This window comes from Homalodisca vitripennis, chromosome 3, assembly GCF_021130785.1.
Source record: "Homalodisca vitripennis isolate AUS2020 chromosome 3, UT_GWSS_2.1, whole genome shotgun sequence".
Classification (NCBI taxonomy): Eukaryota; Metazoa; Arthropoda; class Insecta; order Hemiptera; family Cicadellidae; genus Homalodisca; species Homalodisca vitripennis.
The window spans coordinates 129,996,098-130,022,072 of NC_060209.1; the positions used below are offsets into that span (position 1 = coordinate 129,996,098).

General features: G+C 33.9%; 1 protein-coding gene across 2 annotated transcripts in view; it reads right to left on the bottom strand.

Annotated features, from left to right (window-relative positions):
* The window catches only part of LOC124357504 (brain tumor protein), a 279,318-nt gene that overhangs the window by 131,956 nt on the left and 121,387 nt on the right, over positions 1 to 25,975 (bottom strand). Inside the window, exon 1 of one of the 2 annotated variants that reach the window (XM_046809365.1) lies at positions 19,370 to 19,498. The exons of the other annotated variant lie outside the window; for it this stretch is intronic. The gene's annotated coding sequence lies outside the window, so the exon portion shown is untranslated. Of the gene's footprint in view, positions 1 to 19,369; positions 19,499 to 25,975 lie in introns of those variants that run through there. 2 annotated transcript variants of the gene reach the window in all.

Genomic DNA, 25,975 nt, shown 5'->3' on the forward strand with positions numbered 1-25,975 from the left:
AGTAATGAACCGAAGAAATATTAATAAATAGTGCTAAATACTCCCTATTTTAATTTACTAGACGGTGTAATTCGCTATGTGCTGAAGATTAGGCAGTTGTTTGATACCATTTACACAATGTTAATTTTAAATTGATGTTTGTAAAAACCATTGCTTATCATAAAAATAGGCAACATCGTTTTTAAGAAGACCTACTCGTTGAACATATAGGTCTTAAAATTAAATCAGTTACATATTTACGCACTATATGCATAAAATTTTTACATATTCGGCAATATTAGAGATTTCCATCCTCGACAAAATTACCGACTCCCAACACCAAGCAATACGATTGAATTGGGAAACCTCCTATCAAAGTGTAATAACCGGTGCAGATGGAGTTGTCACAGTCCTGTTATGGCTACTTTCATCTCGCTTGACACCCTCATCATGTCTCATACAAAATATATTTCCAACGTAATCCTTAAAAATATGTATCGTAGATAAAAGGCATGCCAGTGACATGAATTTATAATATCCCCTTCAATAAATAAGATTTTTAATTTAATGCACATGTGAAACATACAACATTATTCGTTAAAATATACTATTGGAGTGCAGTCAACGAATTATAATAATGGAACGCGCTCTGGGCCTGAGAAACCGAGCCGAAATACTGGGCTGCGTTCCGAGTCTGCAGGCGCTAGAAATGGGCAAGAACTCACTCCGCCCATATGGCAGGTATTATAGTAATGAGTAATGATCAAACATCACTTTAAAACGCATTCTAGACTTAATAATATTGTTAGATACCACAATTTATTTATTATTACAAATGTTAATAACTGTTTTTTTACCGTGGATTTCTATTTTTAGTTAAAAAACAGATGTTTGTAAAATATCAAAAATAACTGAGAGTTTGATTTGGTATTTTACTTATAACGTCGGAAACGAATATTAAAATATTTCCCAGGCGAAAAAAAACAACCTTTTTATTGACAGTATTTTATTTCACGGTGATCTACGTAAAATGTACAAACATGACATACTTAATCTATGTGTTAGAAAAAAAATATTTTTACAAATTTTTGCTTTATTCCTAGGTTGGATTTTTTTAATGTCAAAAGTTTTGCGATGTGTGATGAGATATTATTTAAAAAAATAATTTAGTCACAGTTTTAATTAAAAATAACTCGTGGCTTCCAGTGAATTCGTCATAAGTTAAATGCCCCTTGAAAACACTACCAGTAAAACTCTCAATGTAAATTCAGAAGTGATCGCATTTGTATGAGATAACTTGAGCAAATAACAATATTTTACAATTTTCAATATATCATCACTGTATCTACTTAATTTACCCTGAGATTTAAAATCAATAAAAAGTTAATGTGTTATAAGATCAGAATCATTGGCATGGAGTAACAGAATTACAATCGTTACATTTAATACATTTTTCAATACGTTCTAACAATGACGTCACAAATATAGTATAAAGTTTTATCCTTAAAACTAGAACTATCATAATTTTCCATGATATACATGGCACTCTCAATTTCATCATCCAAAGACAAATCCAAATCACACTTATCAGCATTAGGTAGCTCAATGGATGCCTTCTTTCTGACAATAATCCTCCTTCGTTTCTCCAATGGCTTGTTGCGTATGAGATGGAAAATAAAAAAATTGTTGGAACAGCTTCATTTTTGAGACATTTTCTTAGTGTGTCAGGCAAAATTAAATGGTAATCATGTTCGTTAAAATGTTTACTGCATAAAACAGTATGTTTTTTGTTGGCTTAAAGTTTTTTCTCTTTGTCGCAGTAATCCTCTTTTTTTAGTAAATCGTCATAATTCAACGGAAAGCTAAAACAAACAAATTTACAGATAATAAAATACAGGTAGCTGAAAATCACAAAGATCCAATAATTATAAAGTAGAGTAAGCCAGTAGGTATTGTTTTTTAGCAATGATTTATAAGTTTATGCATTTATAATTGCTATAACGACCAACATTGATATCTTGGATTAATGCGGATGAAATAATTGAGTGATAAGCATGTTTTACCGTATTTTTAATTATTTGGGTAACCCAATTTGGCAATACAGAAAAATAATATTAGTGGAAATTACTATTTTGAAATATACAAATAAATATTGACATGGTTAATATAGTAAGAACTTACTTGTAAAAAAATGTGTGGCTGCATTTAGTCCATCTGGACGTGCAGTTTTACACACAGCAACTCTTCACCATGTCACGAAATAACAAACATTACTAACATTGACAAATAAAAAGAAAACAAAACTAGTTGAGATGCTCAGATCAGACATCTTGATGTAATGAACAGGAAAGAGTTGCCAACAACGCAAATAACAACAATGATTTGTGTTTTGGCACGAAAAAGGCGTTATGCCGTATCGTCCCGTTTGATCGCCGCACAACTCGGTGAGTTCTTGCCCACTTTAAGTGCCTGCAAGTCCATGGATACACCCGCAACGCACAGCTGTGTGCGACCGGAAAACACAACATGTGGCTTATGGGCAGTGCGCGTTCCACTAGTATAGTTCGTTGAGTGCAGTATGTAGTTAATACAGCACAAATCACATGTAATAAAATATAAATAACAAACATTGTAATACTATTTAGTTAAACACAACACTAGTTTGTTTTCCTTTTCCTATTATTCTCTACTCTTTGGTAGCTCGTATTTTACTTTATGAAACTCTTTTATCACAGTTTTAATTTAAAGTATTGCAATATTTTATTTTACAACTTTAGCTAATATTTTCAGTGTAATGTAAGTATAGATGGCAACATGTTAATTAATTTTTTTAAATTTGGTTCTGTGTAGTACGGACAAAATAATTCTCACTTAATAAAATCAGTTTTAGGTTATTAATTATATCAATTATCTTGATACAAGGGAGTGCAATTGCATTTCTTCTATTCTCAAAGAACCAAAAATAATTCAGTGTTTTTGCCTTAGTTTTTGTAATAATTAATGAAGGAGGCTAAGTACAACAAAGCTGAATGTTAATGTTGATTATCATGGGCTAGAAATTTAGTATAAAAAAGCTAGAAATTAAATTAATAGTTTGAGTTTTAATCATTTTGTCTTACATGTTAAATACGTCTCCAAATAAAAGTGTTCACCAACCAATATATAACGAAATTTAAAATTCCAAAATCGGAATAACAAGCGATCACAACAAGCAGGCGTGTCCCCTATATGTGCCCAAAACAATTTTTCCATAACATTTTTTTCAAAAAGATCTTTTTCTAATTGTGTCACACGCTGGTAGATTGTCTTTATTCATAATGGCTATTAATAAGTCCAATCGTTTACGATATTTTATTTGACTTTTAAAATAATCCCGCACTAAAACTAATACCTCATTGTATCGTAAAATCTGAATAAGTTGCAATAATTTGTATCTACAAGGCGGGCATGACTGTTTACAGAACTGACTGATGTTTCAATATTACACAAAACAACATAAAACAGAGCAAAAGCTGTATCATTTCGTGGATTTTAATCTGGCCGCCGGTTGGGCTTTGCCGTAAGCCGGCCCAGCGGCAACTCCGGGCAGCGGAGGCACAGCGCTGTACACCCGCCCTGGCTTCAATTTGTCAATGGCTTGCTCGCTTTACTCAGGATCAGACATTAATCCAACTCTGTAGTCCCCAAGGCCTTTGCTCTAACACGAGTCGACAGAATAATCCTTTTTTCTTAAACTATTTAACACTAACCACTCTTTCTCTCGAGACTACAATCATGTTTGGCGATTGGCGATTCATGATTACAACTGTAATGTTCCGATGTTTTCTGTGCGTGGCTACAAATACAGAGGTAGGGTTAGAAACACATATTAGGTTTTTGCATTTTGACACTCTTGACAGTTACAAGTTTTTTTTTCTAAACAACCGAATAATAAATCTATAAACAGGAATAAATAACCGGACATAATGAAGAATAGAAGTAATGAAGTATAGAATTTTAGCAACGGAAAAATAGTGCATTAAGCTGTTTAACCTGATAAGATTACATTCCGTCTTTTAAACCAATCAATCCAAAAAATAACTCCATTGCAGTGTTGGTAACTTACATACAATTTTATTAAATTGACGACCGCACTATGTTTAATTTATTTATAGCTTTGTTTACTTTGAGTTTTTCTCGTTGCCGCCATAGTTACCGATACCTCTTTTTTTCGTTTTAGTGAGAAATTTTCCTTTAACCTTTTGAACACAAAATCAATGGAGTTTGTTGTAAAGGTTACACGGTCAATTTGTAAACAATTTTAACATGATGTTTTCTTTACAATACCGAGTAAAATCGCTAAATTGTTTATTATTAATAGTTTTTACCCGTATGCTATTAGAACAAAATTAAATATCGGATTTGATAGTTATTTTACTGAAACACATTAATTTTTTTAAACCAAATTTCATTAAAAAAAAATGTTGCTGGAGATATACATATCTGCAAATGAAACGCGTTGTACGTATAATAACTGTTTGTAAACAGTAAATGACAAATTTGATACTTTGTATTACAATATCAAATAGTTTAGCAGCCGTTAACTGATAGACATGATAAGTAGATTTGTTAGTAGCACAGTAATGATCTCTTTACAATTTTGCATCATTAAATCAACCGCTTAGTAATATTAATAATTAAAAAAATATTTACATATTTTTCTGTAATGACCATTATGTAATAAGTGAAAAAATTATATAACAAAAATATAAACTTTACAAGACAACAGCTACTAATTTCAAGCAATACTAATTTAATTACATGCTTGAAGTGAATTATTTTAAAAACTAAGTAGTAAATAATGTTTTATTTCAATTAGTACTAGTGTATATCATTCTATTCAGTATGTATCGTTCTGTTCCAAGATATAGTTTTGTTTCTAATAAACCAAGCTTATATGGAAACCAATGAGGGTTTCATCGCTTTTCGTTCCTCGTAGTTTGATGTTTATGCCCTCGCGCCAGAAACGTGACCTTCTTCACAAACTGCCGGTATGGCTGCACAATTTACTGGGTTTCATTTTGTGCTGACTCGATAAACAACAAACGGGAATTACTGGTGAAAGACGCCCGTCTTATTACGATTAATTTAACAGCTACGTTCTTATGACGAGTGCCACGCACTAAAGGTAAAAACGCTTTCGTATCATTTGCTAATAGTAAGGCATCAAAGTTCTTAGGGTTTCAAAACGTGTACAATTAAATGAGTAAAAACATACATAAAACTGTAATTATTACTAATACAGAATTAATTACGTAGTCTAAAGGTACAGTCCATCATAAACAGAAGAGGTGCGGTGTTGAAGCACAGAAAAAAATAAAACACCACGGTTAAGTCCAGTACTAATATTGACGGAATCCTGCGCATCGTTTGCGAATTTTTTTGACTGGTTCTAGTTATCAACTTCGGTGAAACGTCTTGATTGTTATTGTCTTTCTTTGCATCAAAAATTCCCATGATAATCTAGGCAGTTAATAAGAAAGAAACTACAACTAAACGTAATCTACATGATATGTATTATCTTTCTAAAATAATTCCAAAAATGAATTTCGTTCGTATTAAAGTAAATGCATTACATACTAACAAGAACAATATGCAACTCATAGGACAGACACGGTTTTTGAATAATTACAGGAAAATTATTAATTTGAGAGAAAGGTGTTCCATGCACCTTCTAATGGAGGGGAGGGAACAAATACCTTCTACGAGGTTCAGATGAGTGTTTAAGGTTGGTGAATTAGAAAGGCTAATGGAGGGAGAGGGAACACATACCTTCTACGAGGTTCAGATGAGTGTATAAGGTTGGTGGATTAGAAAGGTTAATGGAGGAGGATGGGACAATACATACTACGGGGTTCAGATGAGTGTATAAGGTTGGTGGATTAGAAAGGTTAATGGTGGTGGACGGGACTTATACCTACTACGTGATTCAGATGAGTGTATAAGGATGGTGGATTAGAAAGGTTAATGGTGGAGGAGGGGACATATACCTACTACGAGGTTCAGATGAGTGTACAAGGTTGGTGGATTAGAAAGGCTAATGGAAAGAGAGGGAACACATAACTTCTACAAGATTAAAATGAGTGTTTAAGGTTGGTGAACTAGAAAGGCTAATGGAGGGTGAGGGAACACGTACGTTCTACGAGGTTCAGATGAGTGTATAAGGTTGGTGGATTAGAAAGGTTAATAGAGGAGGAGGGGACATATACCTACTACGGGTTCAGATGATTGTATAAGGTTTATGAATTAGACAGGCTAATGGAGGGAGAGTGAACATACCTTCTACGAGGTTCAGATGAGTGTTTAAGGTTGGTGGATTAGAAGAACTAATGGAGGAGGAAGGGACATATACCTACTACGGGGTTCAGTGAAATGTATAAGGTTTGTAAATTAGAAGGGTTAATGGCGGGAATGGAACACATACCTTCTACGAGGTTCAGATGAGTGTTTAAGGTTGGTGGATTAGAAAGATTAATGGAGGAGTAGGGGACATATACCCACTACGGGGTTCAGATGAGTGTATAAGGTTGGTGGATTAGAAAGGTTAATGGAGGAGGAGGGGACATATACCTACTATGGGGTTCATGTGTGTGTAAGGTTGGTGGATTAAAAAACCTATTGGAGGAGGGGGTCATGTTCTTCTTACGGAATTCAGTGGACTGTATGAGGTTGGTGGATTAGAGAGGCTAATGTGTGAGGTTTACCCACTTTAAAGTGCAGAGTTGCTTGTTACGACACTGGCCTTGCCACTATTAAGAGTAAGAAATATGTGACTCGAATGCTACCGAGTCGAGGACCAGGCCAGCACCCAGTGGCCAGACTCCTCTACCAGGACGCCCCAGGCCTCTAGGCGACTTTCACTGTCAGTTATTATGTTTGGCCGCTTGATTACCACAACATGTTTCGTCACTGAAGTTACATCTGCCTACCTGCACAATGTGGCGTGTACGACTGAGCGCACGATACTACCACGACTACACATTACACATACTCGCGACATCGTGCACTTGGAGCAAGGAGAGGGTTACTAAACTCACGAATGTATCACGAAACAGGTTATAATATTCCACATAATGTAGCATAGAGTGAAAATTTCCGATTGGATAGGGTGAAAAAATGATGTGGTGAAACATTTTAATTTCCGCTTTGTGAACCGCCTGTGTTTTGGACCAGCTATGCAGCTAAATAATACGTTAAAGTATAAAGCGTGTGAGTTTGCGTAGAAAATTTGCTGATTAACATGCTCACTACCAAAAGTTCAGGAGCGTTGTGCTGTGTGTGCCAACATTAGATGCTGAGTGGCTCGATAGTTTAAGTGCTGAATAAACCACTACTCTGGTAAGAGTAAAATATTGTGAGCTAGTTTACTTAGTTCACAGTAGGAACTTTTAGGATAATACGTCATAAATAATATCAGGAATTATAAAATATCACCAAAGAAGATATTTATCTCTCAATAGCTACCGATAAAATAGTATTACAGACAGTTAGTGTTGTTTTGTGTTTACAGCAACAAAACACAACATTTCGAGACCAGGCATTTGCCGTTTTGTGTCAAAACATGTAAAAGTTAATAATTGAACATAAAAACATAAATATATCTGAAACCTAGGACCGAATCGGGATAATCACAAAATGAAAATCATAGTACAAAATCATATACTGCTGAAACACGTGACATATCTGTCATCGAAAGGTTTCTTCGTGTTTCTGTTGTGACATATAACGTTGGAAAAAATCCACATGTTTCAAATCAATGCTTCAACTTATTCATTGTACAGTAAGTTACAAGAGTATGGAAGTTATATAAATGAATTAAATTTGGCTTAAATAGTTTATAAGGTAACTTAGTTTATTTTGAAAGGTAAAATGACAGTCTGAATTTATTTTTATGTGATCGAAAAAAGTAGTAAAGGTAGTCGTTATTTAGATAACACAATTTTTGTCCTTGGTTCAGGTGCTAACATGACAGGTCCTAATAATAAAAAATACTGCAACAGTTTAAGCGTTGAATTAATAAGTCAGAAATAAAATGTTGAAATTAAATGGAGCAACACTTGATAAATATGGGAAATTTCTATCCTACATTAGTCAAGGGTCCGACTAAACGATAATTTTTAATCATTATAATTGAGTCAAATCCAACTTGCATTCCGTGCTAGGACTGGTTTGCTGCTCGGAAAAAAATAATGACCGATGTTTGTTAAATCTTACTCAATTAAACACTCGCAGGACATCGGTGTCGATGTATATTAACTGGATTTTCCACGAAACAATCTATTAACAGCCATTTAAAACTACATACATATATTCTTTTTTATCGATACAATTATCTAAGTCATATGTAAAACAATATCAAATTACATTTTGGAATAAGACTCGAGAGAAGCACGCAACTAGACTAGATCGTGTTGTAACACCGCTCTTACACGATTACAAGAATATTGCTGTCTTTGTCTGACTCATAATGAGTGTATAGCCGTCTCTCTCCCTCTCTCTCTCTGACCCAAGGGCTCTCACAACAATAGACGTAACATAACCTCACCTAACCTACTTTCTGTTTCTTCTTTGTTTCTACGACACCGCTCCTCTAATCAATAGCAGCTTTATAAGAGCGTCTAGTTTATAACCAACAATTCATATATTTCAGAGTATGAACTGTAAGGCAATAACTTATAACAAATTCCTCACCACATATAATAATACTTAACACTTTCAACACGGCTGTGTTACAGACTTAAAGGTTAAGGACAACGCAAGAACCATAGACAAAGAAAGGTTTTCCGGCCAAGAAACCCATGTTTGCCCATCAGTGATCAATAAAACGGATGAAATTTCACACCTTCCGACCTACGGAAGTCCAGTGGCCCGCTTTTTTATCCGTTTCTGTCAACATTTGGCCCGCACCGCTCCATCGCATTAGGCTCACTTTTTTACTTTGTCGCCTAAACCAACGCCTTAATACGATACTTTACACTAAAATAGAATGTCTTCTTTATTTTTTAAACCTCTCGCATGTCATAGCTGCATAAAAATATTTGTCTTCAGCTAAACAGGTTAGTAATAAAGGGAAAAAATACGATCAAACTATCAAATATGTAGTAGTTTGTAGATTCACACCACAGAGAGATTAGGGTGGTGCAATTGGCTTTTAGTTGAAATATATTTTTATTTGTAACTAATAGCCCTACAATACAAATTCCCCCAACACAGATAACTAGAAAATCATTTTTACCCACGAGGAAATTCAGATATTTAAATAAGGAAATTCAGGCAGTTTTAACCATATCAACGGCTGAAGATAAACATGTATGAGTTAAAATTAAAAAAAAAATCTACATAACTTTAGGGAACGTCATATCTTAACGGTTTGTGACTTGAGGAAGTCACAATTCTTCTATAAAAAAAATAATTTAAGAAAACAACTCGTTTTTTAATAAAGGTTTTTTAAGGATAGAAATTTTTATAAATAAAAATATGTTTTTCTCTCCACTCATATTTTACATATATATATGAAATATGAGTGGAGAGAAAAAAAAAAATATATATATATATGTATATATATATGTATTCAAAAGTTAGTTTTTGAACCTAAATAAAAATGTCTTTAAATGATTCATAAAATGTCTACCAGTCCTTGTGGAACGAAAAAAACATTTTGATATTTTTTCTGTCCTCAGAAAAGGTGCCTTTGAGAGTCGAGACCAAAACTTTGTTTAAATAAATTATTACAGCCAAAAATTGATTGTACCACCTTAAAAAGTAGAGTATCAATAAAGGAAAGCCTCATCAACTGAACTTTTGATTCGTTGTCATTTTATTATTCATTGCCAAACTGCCTCAAGATCGTAACTTTAATATTTAGCTTCAGCAATGTAATTTCATTATTCATTGCCAAACTGTTTCAAGATCGTAACTTTAATAGTTAAGTCCAGCAAACCCCGCATTATGCAATTAAGTGATAAGTACTACCCTACAATTTCTTACAATTGTACAGTAGGTCTTGTTCTGAATACCACAGCCGCTACAGCGTGTTACATTTAATTTAATATTAGCATATTTCTCACGGCAAGGGAAAATTCTGCACTGTGAAATTTATTTACTAAATATCAATGTAGTTTTTGAAAACACGTACCTACCTGACTATGCATTTCCATTAATCTAATGGCAATATTAGAATTTAACGTATGGCCTAATGTTAATATAAATATTAGAATTTAATTTTAAGATGATTTTTACGATTATTTTACGGCAACATGTTTGTGTTAAGAACTGATTTCAATTTAGGAACGCAAGAATCTTCAATTATAACTGAAATAACACAAACTGTAGACTTGGATCTAGGTAAATGTTGTTTACAAATTGAAACATTAACATTTGTAGAATTTATTCTATCAGTTTTTTCTGACATTGGGTCAATATCTGGAATTTTTGAATTAATTAAAATCTGTTTAGAATATATGGAACCGCTTAATTGTTTTCATAAAATCTTTTAACTCATAGCAGAATATGAAATACTCAAGTGTAGTGAAATGTTGAACTATGAATAAATGAGCTCATACTTCCCCAGGCCTCATATGGCTACATAGCCCATTCTTATACTTACGCTATTCCAATAAATTATAAATACAAAAGTTATTTGTAATTTATAAATAAAGCAGATCTTTAAATAATAATTAATATTTGTTTACAAATGTAAACTATCTTATATATATATATATATATATATATATATATATATATATATATATATATATATATATATATATATATGTCATCCTGCAGCAGTTATATAAACAAGAACTACGGGACCATCTCTTATGTGAATCAGTTCTCAATGACACAAATCTATCTTTTGTTGATAATAAAGTTTATCTTGAAAAATTGCAAATCTTATCTCCATAAGAAACAATTAAGATAGTTAAAGAGTAATTATTAAATGCTTTTAGATACAAAACTCTATTTTACAGAATAAAGTAAAATGATTATTTGTTTATTCATGAAAATACACAAACGTGATAACACTTAATGAACTCTTTTACATCAAATACGATGGATGAGATAATGTAACCTTTTATTGTTTTAGTATTTATGTAAATGTTGGTCACGTTTTAATGTTGTGTTGAATGTTATGTTACTCTTTAGTGTAATAATAGATTGGTGTGTTTGTCGTATGAGGGTTGTATCGAATGTTGTTTTAATACTTCTTTTTTTGAAAGCGAAATGTTTGTTTGGTTCAGTATCGTACTCATTCACATTTATACTCTGTTTTACTGTGAAAGGGCTGAGGCGTCAGCGGTTCTGCTTGTTTTCCCAAACCGCTTCTGTTGACGGACAACCCGTAAATGGAGAGGGAACGATCTTTCAACAAACAATTCTAAAAAAAAAAAAACACCGTGACGGAGTAGACAAAAAAACCGATAAAAATATCAAAACAGGCAGGTAAAAACCTAACGGGCCAGAGGACAAAATAATTACAAGTGAGCAGGGGCGGCCCCAGATAGAAACTTGAACCGCGCAAGAGTATTTCAGCGCCCCCAACCCATATAAGCAAACCTCTCCACCAGCTCTTTTTACTTTCATAATCCTTCCATGATGTTTCTTTTTCTAAAATATATTTTATAGTAAATATTCGCCCCCTAAAGACTCCACATCAAACTTTCGAACAGCTACACATAATTTTCATCGAAGGGTGGTATCAGTTTTGAGGTTTTAAATGTTACCTTTGATGAGTTTCTTCAATTATATGTACTTCATTATCACTTAATAAAATGTATACAACTATGCCCTTATCTAGTATATAACGATGGACAAAGAACATATTTACATTCCCAATAGAAACATGAGCAACAGTCGGCTTTGGGAAATTTCCGAATTAGATTGTAGGTAAAATAAATTCCTTAGCTTAAGACAAGCAAGCTATATTTACCAATTCAGACAATAAATAAGGCACAATTTAAAGTTATGGATACTTGTATTTCAATGATATTCTAAATAATATATTATATATTCTGATAAGTTGTAATAATTAAATGTTCAAATCACTACTGTCCAGTTTAAACTTCCAAGTACCCTACACGACAAGCGAGTGTCCCCGTCTTGATGTATCCACTTCATATGGGAATTTCGAACGGTCCTAGGGCCGGCAGGAAATAAGTAATACTAATCTATCACTCCTAAATCAATATCTCTGTAGATTTTATTTCATAAACCCAAATATTTATTAGTTCGTAAACCAGGGGCTTTCTGAAACTCATTAGGTTGGTGATAAGTTATCAGCTCATGTTATGTTTATCATGGTAAAGAAGTACATTTTAATAGCGTATATCTGTTTTGGTTTGGAACCTTCCTAATCGGCGCCCCATGTGGAGACACGCGTTGCACGGTCCTAGAGCCGCTCCTGCAAGAGAGCCAGAAAGACTGGCAGGGAAGATTGATACGGTGCTATTGAAACTACGAAGGGTTGAAGGGAACAGGTGGAAAAGGAAGAACCTTCGTGGAACCCTTGACAGTGGTGAAAAACAAGATTTAGGTTCAGGGCCCACCGGACTGCTGTGAATGAGGGAGTAAAAAATCTTGTAAAGATCGTCCACGGAGGGAGAGAGAAAGTTTAAAATAAACTGCAATTACTATATTATAGGAATCACAATCTTGAAAAACAATTCAATGGTTCATTAGTGTTGGCAATAATAATACTACAGACCTGTATTAATAATCACGAAAATGTATAGTCTCCAAAACATCTAAGAACGTAGTATTCAATTAAAAATACATGAAAAATTCTCGTAGACATTTCCTGCTATGAATATGACTTATTACATGCCAAGAAATCATCCCTATAAGCAGGAGTTGTATGAGATTTATGTAAATTCGTTTATTCACGACATTTTCTTCGGTACCAGCCCCCTCCGATAATTCTGTTTCTTTCCTTTTGGTATCATATACTCCTTCTATTTCCTTTTATGTTCCTACCCGCGAGAAACATATAATAACCCAAATTTCGGTTTTCTATTAAGCTTACTTATATAAAAACACTTACTTTATTACTTATTTGCAATTGAATCGTTTTAGCATTAGAACATTATTCGTTACTGTAAACAAATTTAATATGAATATGTGTGGGCATTATTGACAAATATTAGAAATATATTACCAAATATATCATATAAGTAACATATTACAATTAACACATTGATGTTTAGCCTACTTAGAATTACAAACGTGCTTAAAGAAATACTTATAGGTTCTGATCAATTTAATTTCTGATTGCTTCATTTATAAAACAAAGTAAAAAAAAAGAAAAACGCGTTATGAAGAAAAGGAATTCTGGGCGTTGGGTATAATAGAAAATCAAAAGTACTTTTAAACTAATAGGTTTGATAATTACTTTACTATTGCAAACAACTGAGAAAGAATACACATTTGTCTGGGCACAGGATAGTAGCTCACGAATATTTTTGGTTCGTAAAAAAGGAAAAAAGTCTCCCTTTATTCTTTACCTTTCAGTATTTGTAGGTTTTCCTTCGTACAATTTTCCCCACTCGTAAAGACAAAATCCTCCGCGTGGCCCACATTATTGAAACTCGAGTAGAACACACAACAATGGTTTATATTTATCATGCTATATACTTCTGCAAAACTCCACAGCATTTTCGTACGAAAAGCAGTTTTTTAGAAAGAAAGGTTTCGTTATTTTTATTCAATCATAATTCATATGACTCTAGTGAATTGAACAAAAATAACTTAATTATATAGATACGATATACAAACAATACTTTTACAATTTTACAATAGCCACGAGTATCTGACACATGTGGAGGAATATTTCATGTGAATCAATATCACAAGCTGGTAACACTGGTCCAACAGCTGTAATACAAACATGAACCGATTCAAAGCTCTTTGTTGATGTTGACTGTCCGACCCACGCCGCTTTCTGCTTTGGGGAAAACATAAATCAAAATAAACTATAAAACTGATGTGAACAACGTGTCCCGAGTTGTTCAGTATCAAAAAACAGCAAAAAATATGTAACAGAGTTCAACATCAAGGTAGAAAACTAATTTGATTGTAGAACTGTATATATTTTTTACATAATACTATATCTATTCAAACCATAGTTGTCCGATGGTTTGTTACATGATACCATATCTATTCAAGCCATAGTTGTCCGATGGTTTGTTACATGATACCATATCTATTCAAGCCATAGTTGTCCGATGGTTTGTTACATGATACCATATCTATTCAAACCATAGTTGTACGATGGTTTGTTACATGATACCATATCTATTCAAACCATAGTTGTCCGATGGTTTGTTACATGATACCATATCTATTCAAACCATAGTTGTCCGATGGTTTGTTACATGCTACCATATCTATTCAAACCATAGTTGTCCGATGGTTTGTTACATGATACCATATCTATTCAAACCATAGTTGTCCGATGGTTTGTTACATGATACCATATCTATTCAAGCTATAGTTGTCCGATGGTTTGTTACATGATACCATATCTATTCAAGCCATAGTTGTACGATGGTTTGTTACATGATACCATATCTATTCAAGCCATAGTTGTCCGATGGTTTGTTACATGATACCATATCCATTCAAGCCATAGTTGTCCGATGGTTTGTTACATGATACCATATCTATTCAAACCATAGTTGTCCGATGGTTTGTTACATGATACCATATCTATTCAAACCATAGTTGTCCGATGGTTTGTTACATGCTACCATATCTATTCAAACCATAGTTGTCCGATGGTTTGTTACATGATACCATATCTATTCAAGCCATAGTTGTCCGATGGTTTGTTACATGATACCATATCCATTCAAGCCATATTTGTCCGATGGTTTGTTACATGATACCATATCCATTCAAACCATAGTTGTCCGATGGTTTGTTACATGATACCATATCTATTCAAACCATAGTTGTCCGATGGTTTGTTACATGATACCATATCTATTCAAACCATAGTTGTCCGATGGTTTGTTACATGATACCATATCTATTCAAACCATAGTTGTCCGATGGTTTGTTACATGATACCATATCTATTCAAACCATAGTTGTCCGATGGTTTGTTACATGATACCATATCTATTCAAACCATAGTTGTCCGATGGTTTGTTACATGATACCATATATATTCAAACCATAGTTGTCCGATGGTTTGTTACATGCTACCATATCTATTCAAACCATAGTTGTCCGATGGTTTGTTACATGATACCATATCTATTCAAACCATAGTTGTCCGATGGTTTGTTACATGATACCATATCTATTCAAGCCATAGTTGTCCGATGGTTTGTTACATGATACCATATCTATTCAAACCATAGTCGTCCGATGGTTTGTTACATGATACCATATCTATTCAAGCCATAGTTGTACGATGTTGCACGCATATAATAACGCAAAACGATTTGTAGAAATTTAAATTTAAACAATAATCTATTTAATATTAATAATATTATAATAATTAATTTATATGATCCCTTCACATTACTAACAGTAGAATCTCATTTAACCGTATTTGGCGAGACAATAACCGTAACGGATAATTCCGTTAAATTAATATTCGGAGAATACAGAATAATATACAATATCTACCTTTTACAATACTTTTATGAAAATAAATAGAGCTTTGTTTTTGGCAGTATTTATTTTATAAATCGTTATTTTATTAATTTTAGAGTGACATAAAAATTGTCACGCATGATCGTAACATGAAACAAAAAGTATTGTTGTTCCGATCAATAAAAAATGTTGGTTAATCGAATCGCGGTTAATCAAGAGCACTTAAAAAAATAACAATGATGATGGTTATTGATAAATATTTTGAATCATAACGAATTCTCCGATGTTTCCGTAATAGTGTATAAAGTGACTATCTCATAAAATACGTCATAGCTAATATGTTTTTTAATACTCTCAGTGGGTGCTCTGACAGGAGAAGAATAATTCTAAAATTCATAAGTATATAATGGTGCAAATCAAACATTCACAACAGACTACGTATTTGAATGAAAATGCATTTCAACTAGAAAATGTACACAAAGAATGTAAATGTGTAATTTATTATTACATTCAATCGTCTCAAATGTGTAGAAAAGTACGATATTAAAACGTCTGCCTCGGTGAGTATCATTCACAAGACAGAAGGTTGCTATTGTGTTTGTGGTGACCCATAACACAACAGCTGTTCCGATAGAGCTGTTATCATGAACAAAGTAAATATTATGTAAACCAGCTTCTATTCAGTACCTGCTACATAGAGCGTACAAAAACAAGAAGTTACCAATAACTACAGTATTGCTTTCTGTTTGTTGTCTTATTCCTTTCTGACAGCTTCCAATTTCATCATACGAGGTAAAATGGCACATCATTATTAAATGCACTGCTATATCCTAACTTCACTTAACAAATTAAAACAGAATGAGAGTCTTCTGTATAAAATAATCGAATAGAAGATTTCTGAAAAAAATGTGTTATTTGTAAGGATTTGAAGATATAAAAGTAGCAGCTAGAAAATCTTTCAGTGCTATGTATTTACCAATGACAAAACTTTATTGTTGGGAGACTCAAAGTAAAAGAACAAATAACTTGGAGCGGCAACTTCCTTGTTGACTTTGAGACAATTTTCTTTCCCAACTGAATGAATCCAACTTATCGGATTTGAGGAGAAATATCAGTTCTTGAAAATTATTACAACAATAATTTACCGAGCAAGTACTGAACAATTTCGAATATATATCATTGTCACTATATTTATGTTCTGAGTTTGATACTGTAAATGCATCTCATTTTGTAATAAACCTATCAACTTCAATTTTATAACTTAACATAGCAAGATGTTAGGAAATATGATATCGTGTAATTTATGTTGCATATATCTTTAGACTTTAATACAAGTAGGACAATAAAATACATAATACATTTTAATACAATCTCACACAATTATGAATCTAACGTTTTTGTTAAGTTTATAAGTATTATTATTATTTATAAGTAGGGTTGAGTAGTAGTTGAGGGCTAATCAGATAATAAAGACGTTTTTATTTCATGTCATACATATGATTTAGCACAAATTTTCTAAGTTCGTTTTCATAATAAATTGTAGAAAACTCAAGCAACAATGTTAGTGTCACAGAGTATTCTTAACTTCTTTCTCTTGAACTGTTTATATACTTACTTAGCAATTATTTAATTAAACAGTTATTCGTTATGTAATTGGAATTTCCACTAATCAATATTATGTATTCGCCTATAAAGCTTGATGAACATATCATCTGAAAATTAGTATTCCACTACAAAGGAAAGACGTTTAAAACTATAATACATTTCGTTTTTACTTTATGAGGGAATAGAACTAATACACTGTTACATAATTAAATACAACAGTAAACGATTGATACTCTAGTACAAATTTAGCCATAGATGTGAAGATACTGCCATAAAAAAGAATAAGAACGTATAGTTTACTTGGAGTAGTAAAGTTTAAAAAAAATTACAATTACTTCAAATTTAATGTACAGTAATATTTGGAATACTTTTTTTCCAATAACGAAAGCATCCTACTGCAATACATAATTCACTTGTATTTGCATAAGGATTGTAGCTTTGTTAATCGATAATTTCATTAATCATTACTCTTTCTCAAACTAGTAGTATTTAGTTACCGTCAATTGAAGTACAGCATGTCTAAGTGGTTGTGATTTGTGTTTTTCTCATGACACAGATGGTACGATTGTATTATGGCAGTTTCACGCTATTCAGGATGTCCTCTCGCAGAAGAAGGCGACTGAAACGCTGTACACCTTTTTATGACGTATTGCAATAGGTAGTTGGTTTGTTCACATAATACAGCTGAGGGTATTTAGGATGGATATTTTCCATAACTGATCTTAGAGAGGGGTGGGGGAACAAGTCTAAATATCGAGTTCCGTAGACGCCACTGTTAATGTTAAAGTGTTAAACTTCCGGGTCGAAGTAGGCAGACAGCGGGGTTTGTATGTGGGAATTGTGCAAACGAAATGACTTCACGGATGTTGTTTAAGGAAGGGTCCTGATGGCTCCTGGAAGAAGGTGAGTATGTTACAGCAGAGTGGGATTTTTGTGGGGATACAAGGTTTTCTCACTGTATTAAATGTGCTGAATGATATCTCGCCTGTCGGTAGTTAAATCCAATGATGTTTCTATGAAAACTCCTTTTGGATTATGTAAGGTATCACGATCACCTAATGGCCACAATTGATTTAGTGATGGATGAAGTGAAATAGGGATCTCCAACGACGTCCTTACTGAAGACCATTTTTGGGACGTCTAAAAAACCGAGAGGTCAGTAATGGTTTTTAGACGTCCCAAAAATGGTCTTCAGTAAGGACGTCGTTGGAGATCCAATGCGGCTTTCGCAATGTAGCCTTTGATCGGGAACACAGACTTCCAAATGCTGTAGCTACCCCTGATAAAAGTAACAGATATTTTACCTAATAGCTCTCACAGATGTCAGCTATGTATGATGATTCCTCTTCTGAAGAACTCAAACTAAGGAATGACGACGGGCAAGCGAGAGTTTAGTACAATTTTCTTCCCCCTCTAATACAATTACTATCTAAGAGTGACTAAGTAATAACTTGGAACGGACACTGATTATCATAGGGATTATATATTGTAGCTAGTCAAGTATTGTTGTATAACCTTCTGAACCCCATTCGCTGATATTATTTTATAGTAAATGTGACAGCTTGGCAACTTCCAGATTGTTACCTGGGGTTCAGAGGATTAACATTTAACTAACCATTGATATGTTGCATTATTGTATTTGTATCTCAAAAATAAATTAAATCCCGTCAACTCAAAGTATCTTTTGAGTTCGAAAACGATTGTAGAAACGTGAAAAAGGCTTATGTCACTATAATCTGGATTTGTGATTTTTATGTGCAGAAAACAAGCTTTGCATCTCCTTGATTGTAACAAACAGCCAAACAGTTTTTTTTTTCTATTTGGTGCTCGTCTATACGGATCACTTTCCATGACATATGAAATTCTAAGGTAGTTTACCAGCTGCACTAAAAATGCATTGCTTCTCCTTTCTGACAGGTGCGGAGGGAGTTCGCTGGACTAATTGTTCAAAATACAAAAAAAAAAATAAACTACTGAACAACAACCCTATTTTGGATGTTTCGTTAACAAAATGGACAAAAATATCCGATTACTTTTATCTGAATATAAAGCTGATCTGCCTTAATTTCATTTTACTAAATCTATATTTTTATCTATGTGAAACTACTTGATTTTAGCTTGAGTAGAAAATAGAATAACTACTCACCATATCAATAATGAGTTCTTTGTTGACGAAAGTCCGTTTATGTTGAGGTTAAGTCACTCGCGTGCGCGCCACAACGAAGACTACAACAGCTGTTTCACTGGCGGGTACTATTCGCGGGAACGCGGCCAGCTGACTGCTACGCCACAGACCAGGTGAAGCGAGCCGCTGACTCTTCGTCTCTCCCACTTCACACGTGCTTCCGGGCAGATGCCGCGCGGGGGGTGCCGCGCCGCTTCGAGACAGCACAGACGTTCTAAAACGGGACGTGATACACGAAGGGAAGAAACCATCTACTTTGGGGAATTTCCAGACCGAAATGGTATTTAAAAATTGGACCCTACCGAAAATGAAAATAATTTATGTTAAACAAAAGTGTAATGGCTCAGGACCTGAAGCAGAAGATACTTAGTCAATGTGCCTAATGATGACTGTAAATATATGGTGTAGAACATTTACATGACGAGATAATGAAATTACCTCGCCACCTACATTACACTATGCCACTCTGGTACGATTTGTTTATTTTTAACCCAAATGTAGCTATATGTTAGATTATTTATTCACCTGAGAAAAAAATCAGATTGTAGATCTTGGATCTTATTATAGTATTATTTTGTAACATATAACGAGGGCAAATTTTCGAAATCATATTATCCTTTCAAATCTTCCATCACCAGAAACAAACTTTCAACAAAGCACTGTTCTTAGATAGTCTTACAGTTTTTATGATTTCCGAGTTTTTAACCCAAATGTAGCTATATGTTAGATTATTTATTCACCTGAGAAAAAAATCAGATTGTAGATCTTGGATCTTATTATAGTATTATTTTGTAACATATAACGAGGGCAAATTTTCGAAATCATATTATCCTTTCAAATCTTCCATCACCAGAAACAAACTTTCAACAAAGCACTGTTCTTAGATAGTCTTACAGTTTTTATGATTTCCGAGTTTTTGCGAATAAAAAAAAAATAAATACACATAAGTGACTGTCTCTAACTTTAATCTTTTAATTACTAAAAATGTTTGTAATTATTCCAGCGTCTAATATTTTTGACTGAGAGAAGAAACAAAAAAAGAAGTGCTTACTAAACAGAGGTAAATACTTTTAAATAACAAACGTGTTTCAAAATTGAAATAACAAAAAGGTTGCAGTGTTTCTCAGCACAGTTTGTAAACCGGAGATTGTAGATACTGATCTACTGTTTGCAACTATTTTAACTAGATTCTATTGGTGCTACTATAACATCAGAAAGTTTATTGATTGGGCTTCAAGTATTCATCTATGGTCATTGCCAAGTTGCCATCGTTCTTTTGGTAGAAATAATGCTCATAACAAAAACATATTGAGAAGTTATTAAGTTATAGATATTCAAATAATATTATTTGAATTTCCCTAAACAACCAACTTATTAAAGTAGGTTCCCTCTTCACCACCCTCGGATCAACCTCCCTCGGACCCACCGCCCTCGGATCAAACACTTCGGATCAGCCGCTCTCGGATATACCACCCGTGAAATGAACCGCCCTCGAATCTACCGTTCTCAGATCAACCACCCTCGGATCAGTCGCCCTCGGATCAACTACTTCGGATCAGCCGCTCTCAGATATACCGCCAGTCAAATCAACCGTCCTCGAGTCTACCGTTCTCAGATCAACCACCCTCGGATCAGTCGCCCTCGGATCAACTACTTCGGATCAGCCGCTCTCAGATATACCGCCAGTCAAATCAACCGTCCTCGAGTCTACCGTTCTCAGATCAACCGCCCTCGGATAAACCACCCTCGGATCAACCACTTCGGATCAGACACTCTCAGATATACCGCCAGTCAAATCAACCGTCCTCGAGTCTACCGTTCTCAGATCAACCTCCCTCGAATAAACCACCCTCGGATCAACTACTTCGGATCAGCCGCTCTCAGATATACCGCCAGTCAAATCAACCGTCCTCGAGTCTACCGTTCTCAGATCAACCGCCCTCGGATAAACCACCCTCGGATCAACCACTTCGGATCAGACACTCTCAGATATACCGCCAGTCAAATCAACCGTCCTCGAGTCTACCGTTCTCAGATCAACCTCCCTCGAATAAACCACCCTCGGATCAACTACTTCGGATCAGCCGCTCTCAGATATACCGCCAGTCAAATCAACCGTCCTCGAGTCTACCGTTCTCAGATTAACCGCCCGTCGGATCAACCACCCTCGAATCTACCGCTCTCGAATCCACCACTCTCGAATCAATCACCCTTGGGTCAATCACCTGGGATTAACCACCTGTCGAATTAACCGACCCTTTCCAGGAAGACATAATGAGACTTGACTTCCGCCGCGGCAACTACAAACTGTCGAAAAACCACAGAAATCAGTGGACGTTTCTCTATTTTTTAACGTTTTTAACGGTTTTGTTGCTGCCTTGAATGATTTTCGATACTAGGAACAGTACATGATTAGTCTAATGAGAGTGAGTAAATAATTATTTTACTACGTTATATATTAATAAATTATATTGTAACTTTATATATAATTAATGAAATAGTGTTTATCTTTTTAAAGTAATTATTATGATATTCGATGTACCCGCTCTGTAACCCCCGAGGGTCCCGGTCCCTTCGAGATCAATTGAGAGGAAGGCAACTATATAAAACGTCACTAAAATACCAATTAATACTTTCGTTACCATTACAGACTATGGCTATAGTTTGAATTTTTGTATTTTCAAGTCTTAATTAATAAGTAACATTTCCTTCAGCAATTAGAAGTTGAAAAGTAAATCATGTGTACAGTTGGTTTGCCACCATACTCTAATTATAATAATATCTCTGACTGATTACGTTTAAGTTCCCCTGGATATCCTTGTACTTGCACACAAGTGTAATTAGAGCGATCTAATATGGCTTAAAGCAAAGCTTAAGCACAAGGGTGGTCGTCTACCAAAGCAATAGGTTAGACCAGGTGGAGCAGCGATTGCTCAGTGGCCTAGTTTATTCCATCTTGAATGAGAAGCTTACATATTATAATTTGCAATTATTATCGGTGGAATGGTTTGCTGAATTAAATTTATATGTTGATATTCAAAAATACTTGTTCCTGGATCTATACAAAATTGAATCGTAGTGTTGATCTATACAGTGCAAATATACGAGTAGAAAACTATAAAAAAATATCTTTTAAACTATTAAAAAAGGCCAAACTAATTAATAACCATATGCTAAATTCGATAACTGTACTTTATTTTGTATAAATTTCCCATCATCTGGAAAATGTATTGTGGCGCATTAAAAATAAATTTCTATTATAGAGGAGACTATGGAAAATTATAAAGGTTTCTATATTGTATTTTGTAATCCGGACTGTGGTGCTTTATAAACATTTTTACTATAGAGTTAAGTATGGAAAATTATAAAGATTTCCATGCAATATTTGAAACTTATTTTCATACATTTGCAATCGTTCAGAGATACAAAAAATGAGTAAAACTACGTTTCGAGATCTGCAATGTAATCTCTTCTTCAGGTGAATAACTAACGTAACATATAACTACAGTCTAAGTTAAAATTATTATAATAATATAAGCATAATTCCATCATTACAACCAAGCTGTGTGTCAACTATATGTAGACTAACTCTAAACATGCACTTAATTATAACGAAATAATAATGAGAACTGAAATAAAAAACAACAGGTCATAATAGGTCTGCACTCAACATAGGCCCAGGACATAGGATTTTTCCTCATTGAGACACTAAATTGAATGAGTTTTTAAATTACATTGATAATATTTCTCATTCCCTCCGCCTCACAATGGAAGTGGAAATCTAAACCAAGATTTTTTAAATATGTGTATATTAAAGACAAGGATGCCCTTAAGACTACGTTGTCTTGAAAGAAAAAAACACACAGGAAAATATTTAAGAGCTTATGCTTGGATGAAGATGGATTAAAAGAGGAATTTAATAAAGATAAATCGGATCTAAGACGCAGTGAGTACACTCAATCAGTAGTTAACAAAGTGCAAACGAACTAGAAGAACCATTCCTGAGCCATTAAATCAAAATATAGATACATTTGCGTTTATGTCAACCCCTTATATGCCGGGATTATCGGAGAAAATTAGAAGAGTCCCAAACCGCGTTGAAATTAGAAAGTACATTAGGACCGCGTTTAAAACATACAACAAACTTAAAAATGGTCTCATGAAAACAAAGCCAAAAAATGGCGCACAGAATTACAAAAATATGTTACGGTATAAAATGTAGTTATAGTACAGAATACATACATAAAGGCGAGACAAAAAGGACAAACGTAAGAATGAAACAACACAAAGAAAACACAAGAAAGGGACAAACAGAAAAGTTAAAAATTGTACATAATTGTTAGTCCACAAACCATCGTACGAATTGGGATGAACCATAATAAATCGGGAACCTCATTTCTTTGAAAGGAAATTAATCGAGGTTTTATTCATTAAATTGGCAGACCAACGGGTTTTGTAATTGATCATTGCGGAGTCACTGTATGATTTTAAGAATCATAAAACAAGGCCCACTCCTAACCCTTCTTTCTCGGCCGCCATCTTATTTCTGCCATGATGATTCCTATTTACTATTGGTTATATATAGCCTTTACAAGGATGTAATTTTATATCAGACAAGGCCATTGCTAAATAATATCACAATAGAAATAATGTGTTGTTTAAAATACGGAGATTAAAAATGTAATTGTTTTCTGTTAAATTTAACAACGTCCTTGTACAACAGTAAACATTTACGAAAATATTTACTATTCCATACAAGTTTGTATTTTAACTACGTTTAAAATATTCAGTGAAGAGAAACGCGTTAGACTATGAGTGAACGTAAAGAAATAATTCTGAGTTCGCAACAATGAAAAATTACTTTCTCCATTAGACATATCCATATTATCTTCATATATCACACTTTTAAACAATAAATTTACTGATTCCTTTCTCTTTCATATTATATTCTATACTATGTTGTCATATTCACTTACACATATTTTTTATTTTTATGGACGTAGGAAAAAACTAACAATTGTCACTGCTGGAAATGCGCTCATTTATGTCCATGTCTGGAGAATTTTATTAATTCGTGATACATCTCTTGTATGGTTAATCCATCCATAGATAGAACCCATATCCATTCGTCCCTAATGTTCTAAACGTAGTATGAATCTGGCAATAGTAAGTAGGAAATATGATTGTTATCAAAATACCAGCAATAATATACTATAACATAATAGCCTAAAAGCTAAGAGCCAGTTTTGATTGTATGCAGAAAATATGGTAGTTCTAACAATCGAAATAAGAACGTTTACTTAGAAAAAACGTTATTAAAATTTTGGTGGAGGTCAAAATGGCAGGCTATTGAAAGGGTTTAATAAAGCTTAACGGTACATTTTTAAAAGTCTATATTTTCTTAGCTTGACATAAATAAAACCGACCGACAGACACATAATAGTGGTTATATCACCATCAGACAACGCGTCGCCACTTTCTGCCAATTGGTCGGTCTGTACATAGTCGTACATAGCTCACACTGATTTTAAATTTATTTACGTGTCTGACGACTGCTTTAAAGTACGTCAAGCTCAGACAAATACGATCTGAGAAATAAATTATTGTTTCGTATCGAGACCTTCCCATCTCGACCCATTCCAAAATTAGAGCGGCTGACGATCGATTTCTTTCTTGTGAGAAATCTATCGATTAAAAACCAGGTTATGTGTTCATACAATGCATTTCTCAATAAAACAGGAATAATTAAAAATAACAAAATAGTACACTAAAGAACAAATACGTTAATGACACGAAGTAATGATGAAGACTAACTGCCAATTGTACTGAAAAGGGATCAATACTAACACCTGAGAGCTACTTGTGTGTTTGTAATTAATTCAACGTAATGATGGAGACGAATTGCTATTTGTAATGGAAAAGGATCCATACTAACACCTGAGAGCTACTTGTGTGATTGTAATTAACACGAAGTAATGATGGAGACGAATTGCCATTTGCAATGGAAAGGGATCAATACTAACACCTGAGAGCTACTTGTGTGATTGTAATTAACACGAAGTAATGATGGAGACGAATTGGTATTTGTAATGGAAAAGGATCCATACTAACACCTGAGAGCTACTTGTGTGTTTGTAATTAATTCAAAGTAATGATGGAGACGAATTGCTATTTGTAATAGAAAAGGATCCATACTAACACCCGAGAGCTACTTGTGTGATTGTAATTAACACGAAGTAATGATGGACACGAATTGCTATTTGTAATGGAAAAGGATCCATACTAACACCTGAGAGCTACTTGTGTGATTGTAATTAACACGAAGTAATGATGGAGACGAATTGCTATTTGTAATGGAAAAGGATCCATACTAACACCTGAGAGCTACTTGTGTGATTGTAATTAACACGAAGTAATGATGGAGACGAATTGCCATTTGCAATGGAAAGGGATCAATACTAACACCTGAGAGCTGCTTGTGTGATTGTAATTAACACGAAGTAATGATGGAGACGAATTGCTATTTGTAATGGAAAAGGATCCATACTAACACCTGAGAGCTACTTG